The 19,008-nt window shown below is 45.5% G+C and overlaps 1 non-coding gene across 1 annotated transcript; it reads left to right on the forward strand.

Moving 5' to 3' along the window:
* The first annotated feature begins 2,810 nt into the window (after positions 1-2,810).
* Positions 2,811-2,912, forward strand: LOC129483639 (U6 spliceosomal RNA). The gene has a single exon (XR_008658152.1). It is a non-coding gene; the product is annotated as a U6 spliceosomal RNA (small nuclear RNA).
* Positions 2,913-19,008: the final 16,096 nt, after the last annotated feature.

Here is a 19,008-nt window from a genome sequence, read left to right on the forward strand (position 1 = left end):
CAGGCAGACAGTTGGATGTCAGAGGCTGGAGTTCTAAAGAAAGGTAGGGTTAGAGGTTAATGTTTGTGTCACCGGCACATAAGTGATTGTGCAGGGCATGGAGGAGGCCACTGAGAGAGTTAAAGGAGAGCACCCAGACTGGGTCCTGTGGAAATCAACCAATTAGAGGTTGAGGAGGAGAGGGAGAAGTGATAACTGCCCAGAGTGGAAAAGCCAGTGCAGTATGGGAAGCGAGAGAGTGGTCCTGTAGAAGCCCAGAGAGGAAGCTACTTCGAGTAGGATGGAGTGGCCACCTGTGTCAGGGGAGCTACGAGGCCAAGTGAATTCAGGTAGCTTGGGTCATCTAGATGCTGTGCTGATGCAGAAGGGATTTGAGGAACTGGGGCTCCAGCAAGTGTGAGGTGAGCTTGAACTATCTTGGACGGTTTTCATTGTAGCCACTGAGGTTACTGCTTTCAAAAACTGTATCATTCAATTCTGCATTCCCTGTCTGCAGGTTGGTGGAACCTGCAGAAGTGCCCATCGTCCTTTCCTGTTTTAAGTGGGTGGAGGACAGCTTTTCCACGAGGTTCCATATTAGGCCTTGCTAAAGCCTCTTTCTGGAATGGAGAGTCAGCAAAATTGTTGGGTCCAAAAGAGGGGTGCTTATGCAAATTGGGATGATATAGTTGGCTCTGTGAGTGTCCTGATATATAGAAATGTATGTCATTTAGGGCTTGCATTGGTTGCATATGACAGGAAACTCATCTAACTGTGGTGTAATCACACAAGAGTTAGTTTTTCACATGTAACAAGAATCCTAAAGAAGCCTGTCCAGGACTGGTTCAGTTCCTTGAAGGATAAACCAAAAGTCCAATTGTCCAGGTTTCTTTTGGCTCTCTGCTTTGCCATTCTTAATGTGTGAGTTTTATCCCTGCAAAATGGCTGCTCTTCTTCCAGCCCTCACTTTCACATTCCAGGCAGGAAGAAGATAGAAAGGCAAAGGCACAGACCATGCCAGCTGAATCAGTTTTGTTTTCCTAAGTTCTCACACAGTAGACTTCTGTTTGCATCTCATTGGCTGGACGGGTTCACCTAGTCTAGCTGTAGTGGAACTGGAGAGGTATTTTTAATTGGACATATTGCCATGCTGAACAAAATCAGAGTCCTATTGTTGGACTAGAGTATGGAGAGAAGGAGAGAATGGGTATTAGCTAAGCCACTAGCAGCAGTGTCTACCGCAGCTAGGAAGAAAGAGTGATGGGTTGGGGGTTCGGGAGAGGAGGACGCAGAGCGTGAGAATCGCGGTGGCTCATGCCTGTAATCCCAGCACTTTGGGAGGCTGAGGCGGGTGGATCACCTGAGGTCAGGAGTTTGAGACCAGCCTGGCCAACATTATGAAAACCTATTTCTACTAAAAATAAAAAAATTAGCTGGGCGTGGTGACACACACCTGTAGTCCCAGCTACTTGCAAGGTTGAGCAGGAGAATTGCTTGAACCTGGGAGGCGGAGATCGCACCACTGCACTCCAGCCTGGGCTACAGAATGAGATTCCAACTTAAAAAAAAAAAAAAAGGCCCAGAGCAGTGGCTCAGGCCTGTAATCCCAGCACTTTGGGAGGCCGAGCTGGGCGGATCACGAGGTCAGGAGATGGAGACCACGGTGAAACCCCGTCTCTACTAAAAATACAAAAAATTAGCCGGGCGTGGTGGTGGGCGCCTGTAGTCCCAGCTACTCAGAGAGGCTGAGGCAGGAGAATGGCGTGAACCCGGGAGGCGGAGCTTGCAGTGAGCCGAGATTGCACCACTGCACTCCAGCCTGGGCGACAGAGCAAGACTCTGTCTCAAAAAAAAGAAGAAAAAAAAAAAAAAAGGCCCAGAGCAGTAGCTCAGGCCTGTAATCCCAGCACTTTGGGAGGCCGAGGCAGGCAGATCACGAGGTCAGGAGATTGAGACCATCCCAGCTAACAGGGTGAAACCCCATCTCTACTAAAAATACAAAAAAAAAAAAAAATTAGCTGGGTGTGGTGGCAGGGGCCTGTGGTCCCTGCTACTCGGGAGGCTGAAGCAAAAGAATGACATGAACCCAGGAGGTGGCGCTTGCAGTGAGCCGAGATCTTGCCACTGCACTCCAGCCTGGGGGACAGAGGGAAACTCTGTCTCAAAAAAAAAAAAAAAAAAAGGGAAATAAAAAGAGCAAGGCCACTGATGCCTCAGTGGTGCTCATTATAAAGCTGAAATGCCATGTCAGCAGTTTTTAAACGGTACTTGAACTATTTTCACCTCTTTCTAAATCGGTCTTTCTTGACTCAGCAAATACCCAGAATGTTTCCTGTTACTCTAATTTGTACCCTCATTTGAATCTGCTTCTTTACAAATGCCTAACTCATGAGAGCATAACATTTTTCTTTATTTATAAACAATTCTTTCTGGCTGTTTAGGAAAAGAAAAAGATGGATAATTAAAAAACACATAATTACCCCCAAACTACATTAATTCTACTTTGGTGTCCCAGCAGGGAACTCTATCCTGTAGAATTCACGAATGCCTGACCTGGAGAATTGTAATGAAAGAAAGTCACAGGAGACCAACATGTTGAATTATTGATTAGAAGGGGTTTTCCAGGCTCTCTTGGCTTGATTATACACTCTAAAAGAGGCAACACAGACAGAGGGAGAGACTGCAGATGCAGAGGTTTAGAGTAGGTGAGAGATGGGAAACTGCTGTGTTGCATTTACCTTTTTATGAAGCTGTAGCTGTGGAGTTCATGGGCAGTGGCTCAAAAAAAGGGGTCTTGGAGGAGGAACTTAAGGATTGAATAATAGAGTCCCATGCTTGCTCAGCAGCACAGATACCAAAATTGGACCGATACAGAGATGAGCATGGCCCCTTTGCTAGATGACATGCAAATCTGTGAAGCATTCCATGAAAAAAGAAAAAAAAGATCTCTGCTGGTCTTTTGACAAAGAGATTTCTACATATGAATATTGTGCTTATCCCTTCGAGTGGGCAGGTGGACCAGGAGCCTCCCTTCACTGCACACTTACTCAGAATCCTGGCATCTTAACACAAGCTCCCCAGGACCCCATTTTCCTGAGAATCATGTGTTGGGCTTCCTGGGAGAAATACTAGAGAGGCCTCCTGGGACGAAGGCCTGATTTGGGGGCAAAGGGATCAAGATTTTGGAACTAAGGCTGCTCTATGCTCGCAAAGGAACATCTAAATAACCTAGAAAGCATCCCGGGAAGGGTCAGTTGCTGGGCCTGGCCTCTAGCTAGGATGCTGTTTTGTGGGTAATGCTGGGTGCTCTCATTCTGGTGGCTGCTAAGCCAGCCCTGGGATGCTCATCACCACCTCCTGTCAGGTTGGCAGTGCCCTCTGGGACCCCACCCCTGCCTGCTGCTTTCTGCCTTGCTGGCTGCATTCTGTGGCCTTCTCTCATCTCAGTCCATCCAGAAGCTGCTGCATGTGTCCCTTGCTCTCCCAGAATGCTCCCCGGGCCCTTTGCCCTCAGACACAGTGGGTGCCCCCCTCCCTGTATCAGAATTCTGCTCACTTGTCACTTCCTCCAGGAAGACTGCTGGCACCTCTTCTTCCTATACTAGGTCAAGGCCTCCTGTTAAACACTTTCCAATATTTGGTGCTTTTTATTCTTACAGTTTATTGTGGTTTGTGATGAAATGTTTATTTACAGGATGAGTTGCTTAACGTCCATCTTTGTCATTAGGCTGTATGCCCAACCAGTGCAGGCGCCATGCCTGGTGTTGCTTACAGTGATATCTCCAGAGCCTTCCTCACCACCGGGCACATAGTAGGCTTTGACTAAACAACTCTTCCTCTCTACCCCCTGAGGCTGATTTACAGTTCCCATTTTATGAATGTGGAGGCTCAGAGGAGTTCATTGACTGACCTGAGGTCACATAGTAAAGCTTACTGGTAAGGGTTGAGCTGGAATTCGCACCCACATCTGGGAGGTGCGAATTCCAGCTCAACTCCTGCACCCAGGGAGTGGCCGCCAGTGAGCCTGGAGCACACAGATGGCAGCAGCCTCGTCCTAGCACCAAGGACCTTGCTGCAGTGGGCAGTGCCATGGACTCGCACACTCTGGATTTGTTGTTGGTGGCCACTCTCCTTGTCTGAATGATGTCCCCTGTGTCCCCTTGTGCTAGTGGAACCTGCGAGCCTGTCCCCAGTGGCTACATGAGGACCCACTATAAGGCCACTTTTCTCCAGCCAGGCTGGGCCTTAGGATGCTCAGCCAGACTCCCCACCTTGCCATGCCTGGATTCCTTCCTTAATTTGACCCTTTGGAATCAGGGCACACCTTTGCCAGCAGGATACCATCCTTTGTTGCTGTGTGACAGTTTTGAATTTAAGGCAGATTCACCTAGAGCTGGCTGTTCTACCATTGTGCCACCCACAGACACTTCCATCTCACCTCCCTTGTCCTCCATGAGACTCAGCGGCTGGCACTGTGTCCCTGACCCAGATCATGTGTCTGGACGCTGCCTGCCTCCTGTGGGTGCTGGTTCCATGGTGGCCCAGGAACCCTTGCTGCCAGCAGGGGCCCTCAGCCAGGGCCTGGCATGCTGTGCCCAAGCAGATGGCGCTGGAATGTGATAAGACTCCCTTTCAGGGCAGGGAGCAGAGAAAGGAGGGTTGGACACAGGGCCTGGGTATTATTTGGAATCACTTTGTCGCTGGAGATGTACCAGGTGCATCCTCAGAGCTCAAAGCAGAGTGACCGTGCTGCAGCCAGATGGCCTCTGAAGCTCCCAGCACCGATCTGCGTCTCCCGGCTGGGGAAGGAGGCAGGCTGAGGGGTGGAGAGGCCTAGAGGGTGGATGAAGGAGAGCCAGTGTGAGCATCTGGCCTTGTTCTCTCTCCCATCACTGTCACTCTTCTTTTAGTCCTTTCCTTCTGACACTTACTTCAAACCCCTTTCTGTAAAATCATGCAACTGACGTTACTGAGTGCCAATTATGTTCCAGATCAGCTGTGCTTGGCTCTGGGGTTCCATGGCTCTGCCTTGTTGGAATTTCAGTCTAACAGGAGCGATGCTCTAGAGAGGCGGAGGCCATCACCAGACAAGTGTGAACATTCCCTGTGACACGCACTCTGAAGGAGCAGGACATGGTGTGATGAAGGTCATTATAGGGGGAGTGGACTAAGTCAGGGAGATGGAAGCAGGCTTCCTGGGGAGATGATGCCGATGCAGCCATCTGAAGGATGAGCGGGAGTTAACTGGGAGAAGAGAGGAGGAAGGGTGTGCAGGCTGGGAACAGAGGGTGCAGGGTCTATCATTTGAGGGAGAAGCAAATTTGAGGGAGTCAGGGAAGGCCAAGGCGGTGAAAGTGGAGAGATCCGGGGGCCATGGTGAGAAGGGACTCTGCTGGCTTCTAGGATAAGATACAGGGTGTGCAGGGCCATGGGAGGCTCTTTCCTATTGCAGGCTGAGGGGATGCAGGTTTCCTAGTAGAAACAGGAGGAAAGGGCGTGGTGGTGATGGTGCCAACCATCACCGTCATTAGACCATTAGCTGACACTTCCTGGTGCTTGCTGTGTGCTGGGCCCTGCTCTGAAGGCTTCAAGAATTCTCGGGAAAGAAAGGAAAAGGGTAAGGGGCAGGGAACACTTCCAAAGCCTTTCAGGGCTTTATTTGGAGTCAGCACAAAGGGAATACTAGCAACTTCACACACACACACACACACACACACACACACACAGACACACATACAAACACTCTCACACACACACACACACAGATACACAATTCCTCCATGCTAATTAACATGAGCACTTTATAAGTCAGTTTGGGTTGTCAAATGCCGGACATAAAGCCGAAATGATTTAAGAGATTGGAAAGCCAAGATGATTTGAACGCCTTTTACCTACAATTTGTTAATACATTGGAAACCTAAAAACGATATTCTTTACAAGCAAATTAAATGTTATTTGTTTGTTTTTTAAAGAGGTAAGTCACATGGTGGGGTTAGAACAGGTATCTTCAGAGATCAGAGTCATTGCTTCCTTTATTAGAAAGCAGAGGAGTCACGAGACGCGCCATTTAATGCTGTGCAGCGCCAGAGTACTTTTCTTTCTCTGGAGTGGACTGCATGCATCTTCCTAATATTTGTGGCAGTTGTCTGATAATAGACTGCATTGGAAAATGTTACACTTTTATTTCAGAGCCAATGTTTTGAAGGATTTTACAGGAAAGAAATGGGTTCTTATCTCTGCCACATGACCTTGAGGAAAGGTGAAAATCTCTTTCCTGCTAAGAGTTAGAATTAGAAAATCTCTTTCCTGCTAAGAGTTAGTCTAAATCCTGCATGATTTAGAATTCTAGGAGCAAAAAGTCATTCTGCACATAGGAGTCTAGCTCACATCCCACTGTGGAAACTAATCTAACATACAGTTTCTTCATCTGTAAATGGGGACGACAATATTCTCTTCTAATAAGGTGGAGATTAAATAGAAGGATTCAGGTGAGAACATGGAGCACGTGGCAAGCTCAGTGAACATGAGCTGTTGTCATTTACATGCGCGTTGACATGGGAGCACATTCACAAACCCCTCCAGATGGACAGTCACAATGACACACATATGTGCATACATGCACACGCACACACACACACACACACACACTCAGAGGTTTGCTGAAATTCTCCAACAGAAAACTAGTTGTCATTGTTTTTTTGCTTGTTGCATTGGGTTTGACTGGGGCCAGGGTGAGTTTGACTTAGAAGGTAAATGACCCCACCACTCAGCCTCCCCAGCCAATGTCCAACTATGCCCTTGGTGGCTTCCTGCTGACTCTCAGGTATCTTGGATCTCCAACCCAGCCTGAGTGACCATATTGCCCCCACAGGGATCAGAGCAGCCAGTCCAGGTGCTTAAGCCATCACTGGGACCTGCACTGGCAGCCAAGAAGCTGAACATGGTGGCCAAGTGAGTAGAGGAGCTGTGCCCCTTCAGGCTACCTCCTGCCTGGACCCCACCGCCTGGGGAGCAGAGAGGACAACTGCCTGGTGGGCTTCACCTTTACTCACTCTGGCGCCTCTGCCTGGAATACCCTCTCCACACCAACACTCAGGTCCAGCATCACCCACACTCTTGGCCTGGCTCAGATGCCATTTCCCCCTGCAGGGCTCTTTGGATCCCCCTCCTCACCTCCTCTGAGCCTTTTTCTTTGGACCTCTCTTACAGAATTCAGCATGTCTACCATGTGCTATGCCCATCAGAACTCCCAGAGTGTGGTCACCCCCAACACTCCACATGAAGCTGGGCTCAGAGAGCATTTGATGATCAGAGCTGCTCCAGGGATGCTGTTTCCACAAAGGCGCTGTCCCGAATTTGGGTTTGATCAGGTCACTCCCTTGCTTTAAATGCTTCATTGGCCCCCTCAGCATTAGGATAAAATCCACTGTCTTTCTCATGCCTCCAGACTGTCTGGTTTGACGCCTCCCTACTTCTCCAGCCTCATTTCCCCTGCCTCCCTTTCACCAGGCTCCAGCTCCCTTCGCCAGTGCAGGGAGAGTGCCAAGCTCATTCTTGCCTCGGGCCCTTGCACATGCTAAGCCAACTGCTCGGAATTTCCTTCCCCTTCACCTCACCACCCCTACTCATCCTTCAGGTCTGAGCTCAAATGTCACTCAGAGATGTCTTCCCTGACATCCCTTCACCTTCATTCACAGTTCAACTTACACTCACATGTACTTATCTCATTATTATTTGTAATTGCTTATTTGCTTTTGTGATGGTTTAAGGCAGGCATCCGCACTGGAACTCCAGGAGGGCAGGGCAGATTCTGTCTTGGTCAGCACTGTATCTGCAGCACTTAGTACAAGGTTTACATAGAGCAGAAAAATAATTATTTTTGTGAAGAGAGGCGCAAATGCCCTGAGGCCTGAAAGATCTCCCTTTTTGGCTCATCTTCCTCCTGAAATTGCCCTTTTTGCACTTCTTGTTTTGGAATCCAAGTCTGCCCCGTGTTTAGTTCCTTGCTTGTGAAACGTGGCTCTGCAGTGTTAATGATCCAATTTGAAGCAGCTGCTGCCAAGCCCGTGCTCCTGGCCCTCGGGTCTTGGGTTCAGCAGGAACTGGCCACATTCCAAATACTAGGGTCTGCAGCTCTCAGCGCTTGTGTACAGCAGACTGCAAGTGCTGAGAAACTAACCACCCACCAGATCCTGGCCAGGGCAGATGACAGCAACTCCATCATTTCCCTCAGGCAGGGGTAACATAGAGGAGTGTATTCCACACCACTGTCCACAGTGTTCTTGTGGGGTAAGCTCCTGTCGCCCATAATGGTGGCTGGTTTGACAAGACACCCTTTACTGGCTGACTTCTCTTCTCTGTCTTCTTCCGACTCCCCACCCCAAACAAACTGCTTGACCTTGAATCTTTATTACGGAGTCTACTTGTGGAAGAATGCAAACTAAGACAAGCACTGTTGCTGCATCATACTCTACTATTCCATTATTATTATGACTACACAATAAGCACGCTGACAACATGCTTCTGCACATGTTTGCTCATCAAATCCTCCCATGAACCCTATGGATTAGATATTCTTGTCTTTATTTTGCAGAGAGGAAAATAGGGATACATCAGAGAGGTAAATCAATTTGCCTAGCGCTGACCAGTGAATCAGCTGGAGGCCTGGCCTGCTACCCAGGGCACTTTCCTTTCCATCACCAGGACCCATAAGGCTGTGCATATATGGCACCGAGTGGATAAGAGTGTGGAGACAGAGCTGGCAGGGAGGCCCAGGCTGTGAAGGGTGTCCTCATGCCCTGAGACAATCTACACTTAGAGAAGAGCATTTGGATGATCGGTCATGGACGGCCACACACATGTCCCTGGAGACTCACGCATTCACACAAATGCCAGTGTGTGCACACTTGGACCCACATGTGCAGAAACCTGTTAGTGGCAATTTCAATTTCCTTATTAAAAACAAACAAGGAAGGCCTGTTCTATCCAGCATTCCACACTCGAGCTTACGGAATCCAAGGGCTTCCTCAGGTCATCTGGCCCAGCCTCCTGCATCTAACCTGAACCAACATGGAATGAGGTCTTGTCAGCTAAGAAGCGGCACTTAACCAGCCATTGAGTGAGCTGTTAGGTAGGGACCCTGGAATAATGACAGCCTTCTCAAATGAGAAGATGAAGAGGGTTTTTTTTTTGTGTGTGTGTGTGTGTATTTTTTTTTGGCAGTTTGAGATTTAAAATTACATAGTAGAACTAATAGGCTCTGTCTCGTAATTATGTTTGTCATGATACAAACCCTTAAACGTTTGGCTGCTGGTCTTGGATGAAACTCCCAGCATCAGATGGAATTGTAACGCCATGACGAGCCATTATGCTGTGGCCAAGGTAGTCCCTGTGCGACACTTGCTGCCTGGCAGTGCTGTTGTTCTCAGCATGTACAACAAGGGCTCATAATCACAAAGAGGTTATATTTTCCATGGAGCTGTCACAGGGGCCCAAGGACTAGGAGGCAGGAGCTACTGGCTCAGGAATCCTTGGGAGTTAGATGGGACCTGGGGCTCTGTCATTTCACTCTTTGCTGGAAACACAGAGCTTTGAGAATGCTACAGTCCAAGCAAGAGTGGCACTGGGCTGCCTTCATCTATATGGAGATTATTCCTTCAACAGAGCAATTGCAGATAATTGAACTTTAAATTGTTCCATCCCTAAGAATAATGAACATTGAGACCATTCTGCCAGGATGATGAGTTTAGTCCTGGAATAGATGTCGTACAAGTCGGGTGGTGAACTGCACTGAACATGCCTGGAGTGATGTTGGCAAGACAGCAAGCTGAAAATTAGCATTCCAGAAGGGATAAAGCCATCTGCATACAACATTAGAAGATTTTATGACATTATGTTTGTAGGTAGTTTGGACTCCCTGAGTTAGTTAAGAAACTTAATTTTCTTTCCATCAGAAATATCTTAGGGATCTTTTGGTTGCAAGTAAGAGAAATCAATGTACTTATTAAAGTAAAGGGAGATGCTTTATAAGTGAGGCAGGATGACCTGGTAGAGAAATTAGGTGTTTTCTCCTTCCTTCTCTCAAAAGGCTGGCAAAAGACTAGCTCCTTATTTTGGAGGCCTGATGTGGTCTTCGCTTTGAGGGAGAAGAGAATTTTTAAAAGTCAACTTTAAATATCAGTTTCATACTCTAAAATGTATCAATTCAAAAACTGTAATTTGATGTGCTTTGACAAAGATGTAACCACCACCACAATCATGAAAGAGAACATTTCATCACCCCCATGAGCCCCTTTGCAGCCAGTCCTCTCCCAACACCTGGGCCGCTGGTATCACTGATCTGCTTTCTGTCACTGTTTTGCTTTGTGAAGATTTCATAGAAATGGACTCTACAGTGTCTGTTGGTGTCTGACTTCTTTCATTTTGCATAATACTTTTGAGAGCTGTTCATGCTCTCACATGTATCAGTAGTTCTTCCTTTTTATTGCTGAATAGTATTCTGTTCTATAAGTACACCACAATTTGTTTATCTGTTCAGCAGTTGATACATATTTGGGTTTCATTTCTGAATAAAGTACATGCCTTTGTGTGAACTTAGGTTTCCTTATCTCATGGGTAAATACCTATAAGTAGAATTTCTGGGCTGTAGAGTAAGTGCATGTCTCATTTTATAAGAAACTATGAAACTTTTACAAAGTGGCTGTACCATTTTGCATTCCCACCATCATGTATGACAGTTTCAGTTGTCCCACATCCTTGACAACTCTTGGTATCATCAGTCTTTAATTTTAGCCTTTCTAGTGAGCATGTAAGTGTATCTTAAGGTGGTTTTAATCTACATGTTTCTAATGAGTAAAGATATTGAGCATCTTTTTTTGTTTATTTTCGTTGGTGAAGCAACTATTCAAATTGTCCACTTTTAAAGTTGGGGTTAATCTCTTTATTATTTAGATGAATTCTTTATATATTTTGGATGTAAGTTCTTTAACAGATACATGAATTTGAAAATATTTTCTAGTCTGCACCCATCTTTTAATTTTCTTAACAATGTCTTTTACTTGTTTATATTGTTTACATTATTTATTGAAACTTTAAAAATTTTAGCCTGGGTGTGGTGGCTCACGCCTATAATTCCAGCACTTTGGGAGGCCAAGAGGCAGGCAGATCACTTGAGGTCAGGAGTTCAAGACTAGCCTGGCCAACATGGTGAAACCCTGTCTATACTAAAAATACAAAAATTAGCTAGGCGTGGTGGCATGCTCCTGTAATCCCAGCTACTCAGGAGGCTGAGGCAGGAGAATCACTTGAAACCGAAAGGTGGAGGTTGCAATGAGCTGAGATTGTACCACTGCACTCCAGCCTGGGCAACAGAGTGAGACTCTGTCTCAAAAAAATAAATAAATAAATAAATAAATAAATAAATAAATAAATTAAATGTAATTTCAGACTTAGAGAAAAGTTGCATGAATAATACCAAGAATTCCAAGATACACTTCACCCAGATTTCCCAAATGTTATTATTATTATTTTTTTAATATTTGCTTGCTTTCTCTTTCTCTCTCCCTGGCCTCCCACCTTTGTTTCTCTGTGTATTCACATGGTTCCTTTCTGTATAGGCCAGCTTTCTCTGAATCTCTGGTTAAGCACCATTTAATTATAACTAGTATCTCTGAGTTCCAATTTCAAATGTCTAGAGAGAATTTAACCGGTTCAGGTTAGGTTGGGTATCAGCCCCTGACCCAATCAACAGTGATCTTATTGTGTGGTTCTTTGAGAGTAAATCATGGATGCATTTTCTAAGGATGAATTAAAGGGTAGGAGAAGAAACAATGAGTATCTGTTCTATAAAATATTAAATTATTTGAAACATTACAAGTATATATAGCTTTCCAAATGAGTACTGTTTTCTTACAGTTACCCGGAGATGCCAGTTGCCTTTCCCAAAACCTATGTACTTATTTTATTCCTCACCCTAGTACTTTTCTTTGAGGAGCAGCTTTAGGGTCAGTTACTTTTCACTAAAAGAAAATCAGTATCTATTCTTAGTAGTCACACTTCCCTCTTGACTAAAGCGTGGTAGTTTTTCACTTTTAATTCCTTGTGACAAAACGCAACTGGATATCTGAGAGTGCAGTTGGCTGTGGGCAAAACTGGGTTAAAGGCCATAAACACATCTCTCTCCATCTCTTAGCCATGCTTTCTCCATGTTGCAGCCCAGAATTCCCGCTCTGTCGTTCTCTCAGGGACAACTGGAATCTAGAAGTTCAAAGGTGCTGTCATCTCTCTCTCTCTTGCTCTCTCCCTCTCTCTTACTTTTTTTTCTTTCTAGTCACCCCATACCCTACAGTCAAGCCTTCTTAACATGGCTGTCATAGTCACTGGCAGCCCCAAAACCTGCAGTCTATGTTAGCCAGAATAATGGCCTCCAAAAGATGTCCATGTCCTAATCTCTGGAACCTGTGACTATGTTCCATTACCTGGCAAAAGAAACTTTGCAGATGTGATTAAGAATCTTGAGATGGAAATATTATCCTGGATTATCAGCGGGGTGGGTCCAATGTCGTCCTTATAAGAGGTGGGTAAGAAAGTTGGCTGTGTGCGATGGCTCACGACTGAAATCCTAGCACTTTGGGAGGCTGAGGTGGGTGGATTGCCTGAGCTCAGGAGTTCAAGACCAGCCTGGGCAACACAATGAAACCCCGTCTCTACTAAAATACAAAAGAAAATATCTGGGCGTGGTGGTGTGCACCTGTAGTCCCAGCTACTTGGGAGGCAGAGACAGAAGAATTGCTTAAACCTGGGAGGCAGAGGTTGCAGTGAGCTGAGATCATGCCATTGCACTCCAGCCTGGGTGACAGAGCAAGACTTTGTCTCAATTAAAAAAAAAAAAAGAAAAAAGAAAGTTGAAGGTGGAAGAAGGAGAGGGAACAATGAAGCAGAACTTGGAGTAATGCCCTTTGAAGACGGAGTAACGGGCCACAAGCCAAAGAATGTGGGAAGCCTCTAGAAGCTAGAAAAAGCGAGGAAAAAGATCCTCCTCCAGAGCCTTTAGAAGGAACCAGCCCTGCTGACACCTTGAATTTAGCCTGCTGAAACTGATTTCAGATTTCTGGCCTTCGGAACTATAATAGAATAAATTCAAGTTATTTCAAGCCATGAAGTTTGTTGGAATTTGTCATAGCAGCAATGGGAAATTGATATACAACCCAAAAAGAAGAGAGACCTTTTTTCCAACATTGATGTGCTAAATCTAACAGAGGTTTTCTGATTTGCCTTACTTGGATCATATATCCACTTTTGGGGCCAGACACACTGGACAGAAGCATGAGGTAGCATGAGTGGCCACCTTGAACTCAGGAGTCAGAAGAGGTACTTGTGTTTGGGCTGGGGAGAGCCCATTCCATCACAGACAGAGAGTGGCTGGCCAGATGAGAGGACAGGTGTTCTCTATGACCCACTGACCTCCCCCTCCCAGTACAACCAGCCTATGCTCCAAATGACTATTGAAAATCAACTCCATTCTTCGAGGACAAAGCCTTGACTGCAATGAGAACATTCAGAAGATTGTGCTTCAGGTTCGCAAAGCTGTTTCTAGGGAAAACTATTTTGTGGTCTCTAGAGCACATATTTGAATGGAGCAAGCTTCATTTGCGTATGCAAGATTGGATATTTTGGTTGTAAATTTCTTTTTTTTTTGGTCAAAAGGAAGTTCTGGGTCTATTTTCAGAGCCTACCATGTGCCAGCTTGGTAAACTCTCTGAATTTCAGTTTTCTCACCTGTAAAATGGAGATAATTATACTTTCCTATGGGTTGTTGAAAGGATTAGAAAAGCCGATTTTTATAAAATCTAGCACTACTTAAATAACATATGCAAAGCTTAGCACAGTTGTTCAATAAAGGATTGGTATATTTGCCTTGTTCTATATATACAGTGATATGAAATTAGTTTGTGAAAGTCAGACTGAATTGTGAGTGAGCTTGAGTTGTTAAAGCTATGTATCTCAGTACATAGATTACCATGAACAGGCATAAAATTTATTGTACCTTCTATATCTATATGTAGTGATTTTTTTAAAAGCTAAAAATCCTAACTTTTTTTTCCCTCTTCTTGTACCTGCTCAATTCTCTGTGGAATATTTAGTGTTTTACCTATTTCACAGAGTCTGATTGCCATTCGGCATTTGTGTGTGTGTTATTTGAAGAGCATACGACTTTTCTGCTAGAGTGTAGATTCCATAAGGATTGGAATCATGTCTGCTTTTTCTTACCGCTGTGTTCCCAGTGCCTAGGTCAGTAGCTAGCCCATGGTAAATGCTCAATAAATATTTGTTGAAGGAGTGACGTGCAGGGATTAAAGACAAAAGAAGGCTTGAGAGAAAACCAGTAAGGAGGCAGATGGGAGTGGCCAACACTGCTGGATGCTGCCAGGAGGGCAAGTATGATGAGGCCTGGAAAAGTGGGCTTTGGATCTGGCAATCTGGAGGTCACTGGTGATCTTGATGAGAACAAAGTCATGGAGTGTTGGAGGCTGGAGCTGACCCACAGCAGGCCGAGGGCAGAGCGGTGGGAAATTGGAGGAGTGTGGATGAATCTTCCTAGAATGGCAGGTGGCCAAGAACAAGCCACCCAGGACAAAGTTTACTCTTCTCCTATGGACACAAGTTTTCACTGTGAGCAGGGATCTCGTCCTTACCTACCATTTCCCCTCAAGCACAGCCCCAGGAACCTGGTGAATCTTCTCAATTCCCAGTGGAGATGGGATACCAGCCTTTTGTGGTTGTGTGTACCTGGGGTCGCCGTACTGCCCTGGTGTATTCCTGCTCCTGGCTTTGTGACAACCCTCTGCTGATTGCTAGCAAGTGACGGCCTTGTCCTCAAGTACAGGTGGTACTCGTGGGGCGTGAGCAGTCAAGGGCTCTGGAGGCAGCCCAGTGCGCAGTGTTTCTCATCAAGGAGGCTGGTGTCGGATCCCACACCCACCGAGGGTGCTAATATCCTGGGAAGGGTGGCACTGGGGTCTAGCTGGCCACCTGGAGTTTCTTTCAAGGTCTAGAACAGAAGCAAGTAAGAGTTGATGTCCACTGGTCACTTTCATATACGTACATTTGTCATTTAGAGGCAGGAACTCAGGATCATTTCAACTCTAAAGTACTGGAATTATCCAGACCCATGTTTGTATTGAATTGAATGACTTCTAGAGTCACAGACCTTACAGATTGATCAAGTTCAGGACCCCCTGCATATCATATCATGAAATCCCTGCAAAATAGCCTCAATCCTCTGACTCAGCACTTTCAGGAACAGGGGCCTCCCTGCTTCCTATGACAGTCAATGCTGTCTTAGGATTACTCCTCAACTAATGTTTCTGTCAAGCTCTGTTTTTCAAAAATAGTTATTCCTTAAAACTAAAAAGTCTTTTCCTCCTTATTTTCTCCCTTTTGCCTTTTCTTGACCAATGCCTCCTTTGGCAATAGAAACACAGAGCTACAGAACATGTGGTTGTCAAGGGGCCTCAGTCCATACCATTCACACCACGTGATTCATATGAAGTTGGCCCCCTGTGTGCACTATGAACAGGCCTCTTTCTTTGCATGAAGAATGTCTGTACTGAGTGAAGGACTGTGGAAAGAAAAGATAGGTAGAAGCCTTCTAGACTGCTACGCAGTCTAAGAAAAATTTGGCAAAGCTGTTGCGGAGTCCTAGAGCTACAATTAGCCATTGGAGGGCTCACCTTAGTAGCCCTGCTGCGCTTAGTCAGTGGCTGGAAGTGGCTTTGGGAAGGTTTACCTGGGCTCAAACATGATAATATATTTCAAAGGCAGCCAGAGTCCTTGGTCAGTTGTTCTCCTTGTAGTTGGAGATCTGTGAGATGAATGCTCATGGCCGCCATGTCACAGTCTCCCCTTCGGTGTCTGGGACAGTCAACAGCCTTGCAATAGGGAGAATAAAATGTTGGCCTTGTTCTTTCTGTAAAAGGGTGTTGGTGGCACAGATACGCTCATATTTAGATCTAGAGTTCAGCTTTACCTGTACCTTACAGTAAGATATTGCCTTTACTGAACTGTCCTCACCGGGAGAGAAAACTGCTACTTGCAGTGACCTTTTTTTTTTTTTTCTGGTGGCCACAGTTACGTGCTTATTAGCTCAAACTAGTGAGGAACGTAGAAAAATCACAACATACATGGTACATTTTGGTTCAAAGGAGTTTTCCATCCATTATCTCATTTGATTCTCAGCAAGACCTTGTGAGGTTGGTAGTTCAGGGGACCCCCATTTTACACATGGAGAGACCAAGACTTAGAAAAGTAAAAAGAGGTCGGGCACAGTGGCTCACGCCTGTAATCCTAGCACTTTGGGAGGCTGAGGTGGGTGGATTATGCAGTCAGAAGTTTGAGACTAGCCAAGATGGTGAAACCCTGTCTCTACTAAAAAACACAAAAATTAGCTGGGCGCCATGGCGGGGGCCTGTAATCCCAGGGGTTGGGAGGCTGAGGCAGGAGAATCACTTGAACCCAGGAGGCAGAGGTTGCCATGAGCCAAGATCGCACCACTGCACAGCTTGGCGACAGAGCGAGACTCCGTCTCAAAGAAAAAAAAAAAGGTCAAAAGGGCCAATCAAAGTCAATCAAAGTCACATGGTCTGTGAGTGGAAGAACTGGGACTCAAATCCAAGTGTCTCATTCCAGATCCTGGAATATTTCTGTGATAACCTGCCTTGGTGGAAGAGGACTTGGGAACGAGTAGAAAGGACTAGACTCCTCTTCCCGTCTTTCTGTATCTGGTGGGATTGTGAACAAGGAGTATAGTTTCATATGGCCTTAATGACTTTTATATGGCCACTTAGTTTTAGATGGCCTTAATGACTCCAGTGGGCTGTGCACTCATGGCAGCATCAGTTGGCCAAAGAGGACACCTATTCTTCCATCTTCTCAGCAGCTGCACAGAGACAATTCATGTCTAGCAGCCTAGGGAACTGAGCGTGGGAATCTCTTTGTACAGTCGGACGCATGTAGTGTTCTTCCCTGACTCCAAACCGGGGCTATGTAGGACTATTCACTCGTTACCTTACTGCATGTCTTGCATCAGAAATCCTAGTTTGCTGCATAAGATAGCAGGGACTGTGTCTCCTCCACTTTCTCCGCGTAGGTTTCCACACACCTGCCATTAATGAACTGTATTTCCAAAGCTCAGGTTCTTTGTGTGTGGGCTCAGCTTTTCTTATTGCAGTGGGTAGAGTGTGGCAGGGCAGGAGGGGAAAAAGGTTGAAGAGATGGAGAGTCTGGGAGTTTGGAGTCAAGCTCCAAAGATTAATCCCAATATGAGAGGCCTGTGGTCTTCAACTCAGAAAAGAGAAAGCCTCTTTCAATCCCTTCTTGTGGGTTAGAAATCCTGCTCTGTACCACATACACCGTGGAATACTGTGCAGCCATAGAAAGGAACAAAATCATGTCCTTTGCAGGGACATGGTTAGAGCTGGAAGCTGTTATCAGCAAACTAACACAGGAACAGAAAATCAAACGCTGCATGTTCTCACTTATGAGTGGGAGCCGATCGATGAGAATCCATGGACACATCACGGGGAACAACACCCACTGGGGACTGTCAGGGTTAGGGTGAGGAGAGAGCATCAGGAAGAATAGCTCATGGATGCTGGGCTTAATACCTAGATGATGGGTTGATCTGTGCAGCAAACCACCATGACACAAGTTTACCTATGTAACAAACCTGCACATCCTGCCCACGTACCCTGGAATGTAAAATAAAAGTTGAAAAAACAATAATAAAAATAGAAATCCTGCTCTGCTCATTGGGTACCATGGGACAAAAGCCCAGCTTCCATCACATCTGGCCAAGGACCTCCAACATCAGAAAACTAACAAAGACAGAACTGTGCTAGAGAGTAGAATCAGGGCCTCCTGATTTCTACTCTGATAATGCTAATCATCACGATCATAGTAGTAACTAACATTTTCCTCATACAACGGCTTATGAAACATCATTTGTGTAAGTTGCTGTATTTCATTTACTTTCCTACTTCTAGGTTCTCTGCTCTCCAGCACCACAAGGGACCCTGTAAAGATAACAGTTTGCAAGCTCAGCAATGTATGATTAATTTTACCTGATTACTATGTATGGAATATGCAAAGCATAGGTCTGGTCCCCAAAGGATGAATTCACAAAAATGCATTTAGTACATGGTGGAACCTGAATTTCAGCTATGCATTCTGATTCATAGAGTCAGCCTCCACTTAAAGTTCATGATGAAGAAAAAATTTATTTAAGGCAAAGTTAGTCCATTTTTAGAACACGGAGGTGAGAATGGTTTTCTATCTGATGTAATTGGATATACTAGCTATTTTTTATTTTTATTTTTTATAGAGATGGTCTCGCTATATTGCCCAGGCTGGTCTTGAACTCCTTGGCTCAAGCAATCCTCCTGCCTTGGCCTCCCAAAGTTCTGGGATTACAGGCATGAGCCATCACATCTGGCCAAATATACTCGCTATTCAAACACCAAGGGACAGCTGAGGTCTATGTGAATATTTAAATTTAATCAGACTAAGGCATCCTCTACTATGTTTTTGCTGGGGGGAGAGAAGTTAAGTGATGCTAATTGGAATATGCAAATTTGGTCTATATAATATTATTCTGGCCAGGTGTGGTGGCTCATGCCTCTAGTTCCAGCACTTTGGGAGGCTGAGGCAGGAGGATCCCTTCAACCCAGGAGTTTGAGACCAGCCCGGGCAAGATGGGGAGACTTCATCTCTACAAAAAAATTTTTTTTTTGAATTAGGCTAGGCATGGTGGCATGCACCCGTAGTCCCAGCTACCCAGGAGGCTGAGACAGGAGGATTGCTTGAGCCCAGGAGTTGAGGTGTCAGTGAGCTATGAATGCGCCACTGCACTCCAGCCTGAGCTACAAAGTGAGATGCTGTCTCCAAAAAAATAAAAAAGAAAGTATATATATATATACATCTTGTTTATTATCATGTACGTACTATTAGAAGCCAATTTTTTCTTTTAAAAGA

Source organism: Symphalangus syndactylus, chromosome 5, assembly GCF_028878055.3.
Source record: "Symphalangus syndactylus isolate Jambi chromosome 5, NHGRI_mSymSyn1-v2.1_pri, whole genome shotgun sequence".
NCBI classification, from domain to species: Eukaryota; Metazoa; Chordata; class Mammalia; order Primates; family Hylobatidae; genus Symphalangus; species Symphalangus syndactylus.